Source organism: Pongo pygmaeus, chromosome 7 (assembly GCF_028885625.2).
Source record: "Pongo pygmaeus isolate AG05252 chromosome 7, NHGRI_mPonPyg2-v2.0_pri, whole genome shotgun sequence".
Lineage (NCBI taxonomy): Eukaryota > Metazoa > Chordata > Mammalia > Primates > Hominidae > Pongo > Pongo pygmaeus.
In genome coordinates, this window is record NC_072380.2 from 78559931 (window position 1) to 78566149 (window position 6219).

The window sequence follows — 6219 nt, forward strand, 5'->3', positions numbered from 1 at the left end:
TATTCCCTCTGAAAAAATGTTTCTGGTGCTCTGAATACATTAATTCGAAAGGAAGCAGTTTTGTAGGTTACAGATTACAGCATGCAAGTAGAATCTGACTAGTGTGATACTCTTCCTCCCTTTTATTCCCAGGCTACAGAAACCTGGACAGCTCATTTTTCCTTTCAAAAGTTAATCCACTGAGGTTTTCTTACCCAAGCTTTGGCAGTATACATCTCAGAGTACTTGCAGATTTACTCACATTTTAAATTGAATAAAATTTTAATCTTATAAATGAGTAATATAATTACTTCAGGATTTTTTCAAACAGATGAGAAAAGCATTACTGTGCCATTCAACTTGCCTAGGCCACTTAATCTCCATAAAGGTCTTTATTTTGTTGAGATTTTAAAATAAAGTTTATTGGGGGTTTTCTCTAACTACAAACATAAAATATATTCAGTACCAAAAACTGTTAATACAAAGATAAACACAAAAGAAAATCATTGTTCATACTGCACCATCCAAAAGATAGCTATGTAAAAATTTTGTATATGTTATTCCAGTAATTTTGTATGCATAAATATATGTTGTATAACTAGCTACATATGTGTACATTTTTTACTTAGAAATGGTATTATTAAGGTGTAATTTTAATTTCTACAGAACATTCAAATTTTTTTATACCAAGTGCCCCAAATGTAGGCTTAAGATGGTGCCAGTAGAATTTCAGCTACACCTTGCAGATCATAGCTAGCTAAAATTTCTTCCAGCTCTTCAGGAGAATCCTGGTGATGAGGGCAGAAGCTGGGCATGAATGAGGCAGAGAACAGCTAAACTCTGCCAATCTGAGATCCTTCAGGAAACTTTAGTAAAAGTTGTTAATGAGAGTCTCAAAATATATTTAGCATGGCAAAAACTTATATGTATACACATACACATATATTTTTCCTTCACCACCCCCACCTCAGAAGCAGTCTAGGTGAGTTTGAGAACACTTATAATATATTATGCAATGTGATATGACATTATTAGAAGAGCATTAGGCTAGGGTTCAAGGGCCCTGGATTTTGCTTCAGTTTTGTCGGAGTCTTAGTTCATTCAACTAAGGCCTCTTCCAGCTTGAAAATGCTATGAGGCCAGGCACAGTGGAGGCTGAGGCAGGAGGATTGCTTGAGTCCAGGAGTTTTGAGACCAGCCTGGGCAACATGGCATAGTGAAACACCATCTCTACAAAAAATACAAAAATTAGCTGGGTGTGGTGGTGCATACCTGTAGTCCTAGCTACTCAGGAGGCTGAGGCATGAGAATCACTTGAACCTGGAGGGTGGAGGTTGCAGTGAGCTGAGACCGCATCACTGCACTCTATCCTAGGCAACAGAGCAAAACTCTGTCTCAAAAAAAAAAAAAAAAAGAAAGAAAGAAAAGAAAGAAAGAAAATGCTATGACTAGGTTTTATGTATTACCTGGTCCTTAATGTGAGATATTTGAATTGGGAAAATTTGATGGAAAATAATTTGAGATGCAAATATGCATTCTCCCCGCCCCCCTTAAATGTTCAATGCCTTTGCTAACAGTAGCCAGACGTCTGAATGTGACTCACCAAGAGGAGTGTTTGGTATTCATATTGATGATGACTCTGTAGAGGAAGAATTTAAAGGTCAAGCATGAAGAAACAGATTTAGGAAGCCTTGGTGTTTTTATCTGGATACCCATCATTCTGACCATTACAATTAGAGAATATGGAAAAGGTGAGTTTTGTGACTTACTAGTTACTAAAAGAGGATAAGCTAGATTAGGCCCATTTCTGTAAATCAAACACTTTCATGTTTCAGAGACAATAATTAAGTGTATTTTTTCTAATTCTGTATTCTATTTTTCTATAGATGTCCTTTAAGAAAAATTCTTAAGAGTCACAGCTCTGTTTATATGGATTAAAATACTTACCAAGGTAAGGACATTTAATAGAATGGTATTCAAGAGTTTGGAAAATACTATGTTCATAAAACTATCATAATATGGTGTCATTTTCACTTAAAATACATGCATATCCCTAATTTATTTTCTGATACAGAATACTGATTTGTTCCAAATAGGTCATGTTTCTATTTATTGTTGAGTGCCACAATAAATAGCTGGCTCGTTTTGCACTCCTGTCCCTCTCTATGGCATTGTTTGAGTAGCTGTGGACACGGCTGTGGGGTGTTTTCAAGTGGTCAGTGAAGTAAGTCTGCTCTTGTAAAATACAGACAAGTACAGTATCAAAATAGCGCGAACGTGCAAAAATTGCTTTCCTGGCCTTTTAACCCTGAGAAAGATTAATGGTTGTTTGGATTAGAAACTGTACCCTAATGAGGGGGCTGTTGCCTCTGGGGAGTAGGTATGAGAAAGGGGACTGTTCGCCTCCAGGTCATCGTTGCACAGGCTGCGAGTCTCCGACGACCCGCAACACCATGCCAGACAGCTGCCCAGGCTCTACCAGTAAGTGCCTGGTCCTCCGGGAGCTGTTGAGGGGACCAGGCCATCACCATCACAATGGCCTGGGGGAGGCAGTCTCCAGGGCCAAGCGCACTTTGAATGGACAGAAATTGGTTCTTAAAGCCCTAGGTTGAATTACTGGCAGCTGGGGGTGGGAGGGTCTAGTTTCTCGTGCTATTATTCCACTGTTTTTCCAACCACTCCAATCACTCTCAGAATAAATGCAATCGCCTAACAAATTGCAATAACTGTTTTGAGATTTCGTCCCCTGTGAAATGCCTCATGAAGCTATGCGCACAACAGCTAACTTCGAAGTAACCCCACTTCATTCTTTCTGGCTTTAAGTTTTTGTCTTTTTCAGTTGGGTGCTTTAAATTGATTTTCCAATTTATAAAATTGGAAACTGATTAAAATAATCATGAGAGAAAAGGAAGAAAAAAAACAACTAATCATCCTATTACCCAAACACAGCTGTTAACATTTGATATATTTCCTTTTCATCCTTTCCATTTGGGTGGTGTAATCTTCAGCTCTTTTCTCTTAACACATAACATTTTAAGGATTTTCTATGTTGTTGCATAATCTTCATAATCATATGCAAATGTGTGCAATAGTTTATTAAATAAGAATTTAATAATTTATTCTTATTATAGGTCATCAAATTGCTTCCAAATTTTTATTCCTACCAATAACTTAGCAATGAATAGATGAATAATGTTTATATGGCATCTTTCACATTCTAAATTAATTTCATAGGTTAGGTTCCCCTAAAGTCAATTTTAACATTACAATATAGATTTTTTTCCTTTTTCTTTTTCTTTTTCTTTTTTTAATAGATAAGATCTCATTCTGTCACCCACAGTGAAGTGCAGTACGTGATCATAGCTCACTGCAACCTCAAACTCATGGGCTCAAGAGATTCTCCTGTGCCTCAGCCTCCCCAGCAGCTGGGAGTATATGCAAGCACCATCACACCTGACTAATTTTTGAAATTTTTTTGTAGAGATGGGGTCTCGCTATGTTGCCCAAGCTGATCTCAAACTCCTGGCCTCAAGTGATCCTCCCACCTTGGCCTCCCAAAGTGCTGGAATTACAGGCATGAGTCACCACACCTGGCCTAATATAGACATTTTTATGACTCTTTGTTCACAGTGTAAAATTACATATAACTCAGAATTGCCTTAAATGTTGCTTCCCCTCTCATTCAATCTTCTCTTCAAAATAAATACTAGTGCAAAGCAACAAGAAATGCAACAAAGTTCATTTGCAAGTATGGACCAGACAAGACTATCTGTGCCAACCTGCAAGTCAATGGTGTTTTTTTTTCCATGTCAGTACAGCTTAACAGTTCACAGGGATTAAAATTTTCAAATAAACTTAGGAAAATTTGGTGTTATATCCTTGCCTCTTAAGTGAAACTTTTAAGACCCCAAATCTCTTTTTTGCTTACTTTTTTTTTTCTTCTAGAGCCCTCTATGGGCCCCTAAGCCTATCGGTCTGTGTTATTACTCTCATGGTTTTCAGTTTTGCTGGCCAAGAAAAAAGACCCAAAGGAGTAACATATTATTTTCTACAAAGATGTTCTAAAACCACTCAGGCCTGTGAGTGAAATGATTTGCTGCACTGCAAGGGAGGTGAGTGAGACCAAGGAACTACACCCACCAAGATCCCTTCCAAGGGTCTAAGTTGCTTCTCTAATCAGAAACCTCTCAAACCTTTGCGACTGTGCACATAGGTCCCATGATGGCTTGGCAACATTTACCTGGGACCAGGGTAAACTTCATACCATGTATTGCATATGAGAAAAGAAAAGAATGTTTGTCAAACAAACCACTATATTTTATTTTATTTTAGTGTTGCTGGTAGGTGTGTAGTGAGCTCTCAGTGTGTGTGTGTGTGTGTGGTTTTTGTTGTTGTTGTTGTTGTTGTTATTGTTGTTTTGGACAGGGTTTCACTCTGTCTTCCAGGCTGGAGTGCAATGACGCGATCTTGGCTCACCACAACCTCTGCCTCCTGGGTTCAAGTGATTCTCCTGCCTCAGCCTCCCCAGTAGCTGAAATTACAGGCGTGTTGCCTCTACGCCCAGTTAATTTTTGCATTTTTAGTAGAGACAGAGTTTCACCATGTTGGCCAAGCTGGTCGCAAACTCCTGGCCTCAAGGGATCCCCCCACCTCAGCCCCTGAAAGTGCTGGCATTACAGGCAGGAGCCACTGCGCTCTGCCTCATTGTGGTTTTAATTTGTATTTCTCTAATGGCATGTGATGCTGAACATCTTTTCACATGGTGATTTGCTATCTGTATCTCCTTTTTGTTGAAATGTCTGTTCATGTCTTTTGCCCATCTCCTAATAGGATTGTTTTGTTTTGTTTTTTACTGTCAAATTTTGATGATGCTTTATATATTCTAAATACAAGTTTTTTCTTAGATATGTGGTTTGCGAATCTTTTCCCCCAGTCTGTGGCTTGTCTTTTTATTCTCTTACAGGGTCTTTCACAGATGAAACGTTCTTAATTTGATGAAGTTCAGTTTATCACCTTTTCCCTTTTATTCATCATGCTTTTGATGTCAAGTCAAAGAACTCTGCCTACCCATAAATCTCTAAGGTTTTCTCCTAAGTGTTTTCCTAAAAATTTTAGTTTCACATGTAAGTCTGTGATCTACTTTGAGTTAATTTTTGTATAAGGTGTGAGACTTAGGGGTGTGTGTGTGTGTGCATGCACACATGAGCACACCTAGGCTATCTCTAGTATCATGTGTTCATTTGTTGCAAAGATACTCTTTCCTCCATTAAATTGTTTTTATACCTTTGTCAAAAATCAGTTGGGCATATTTGTTTGGGTCTGCTTCTAGGTTCCCTGTTTTGTTCCAGTGCTCCGTGTGTCTGTCTCCACCAATATCACCCTGTTTTGATTACTACAGCTAAATAGTAATCCTTAACATGGGACATGGGTAGAGTGATTCCTCTCCTTTACCCTTCTTTTTCTTTTCTTTTTTTTTTTTTTTTTTTTGAGACGGAGTTTCACTCTTGTTGCCCAGGCTGGAGTGCAATGGCGTGATCTTGGCTCATTGCAACCTCCACCTCCCGAGTTCAAGTGATTCTCCTGCCTCAGCCTCCGAGGCAGCCTGGCCTATCCTTCTTTTTCAAAACTGTTGTAGCTATTCTAGTCCTGCACATTTCAATATAAATTTTAGGATAACCTTATCTATGTTGACAAAATATTCTTGCTGAGATTTTATAGGAACTGCATTAATCCTATTGATAATTTGGCGAGAGCTGACATTTTTAGTATGTTGATTCTTCCAATCCACAAATCCAGTATATCTCTGCATTTATTTAGGTCTTCTTTGATTTAATTAATCAACATTTAAAAATTTTCAGGACACAGATCCTCTACACATTCTGTTACATTTCTTCCTAAGTATTTCATTTTCTTTGGAGCAATTGTAAACAGTATTGTGCTTTGAATTTTGGTTTTCACACGTTCATTGTTAGTATACAGAAATGTGATTGATTTTTATATGTTGATCTTGTATCCTGCCAACTTGTTGCACCATTTATTAATCCTAGAAGCTTCATTGTGGATTTCTTGTGATTTTCTATAATTATCCACCTGTGAATAGGGACAGTTTTATTTCTTCATATCCAATAAGTATGCCTTTTATTTCCTTTCCTGGCATTTTTGCCCTGGCATACTATTCCACTACTGTGTTGAATATGAGTGGTGAGAGCAGATATCCTTGTCCTGTCCCCTATCCTAGGG

The 6219-nt window shown here is 38.1% G+C and overlaps 1 long non-coding RNA gene across 1 annotated transcript; it reads left to right on the forward strand.

Annotated features, from left to right (window-relative positions):
• Positions 1-709: 709 nt before the first annotated feature.
• Positions 710-4882, forward strand: LOC129041999 (uncharacterized). The gene is made up of 4 exons (XR_008504039.2): positions 710-1730; positions 1866-1930; positions 3925-4091; positions 4425-4882. It is a non-coding gene; the product is annotated as an uncharacterized LOC129041999 (long non-coding RNA).
• Positions 4883-6219: the final 1337 nt, after the last annotated feature.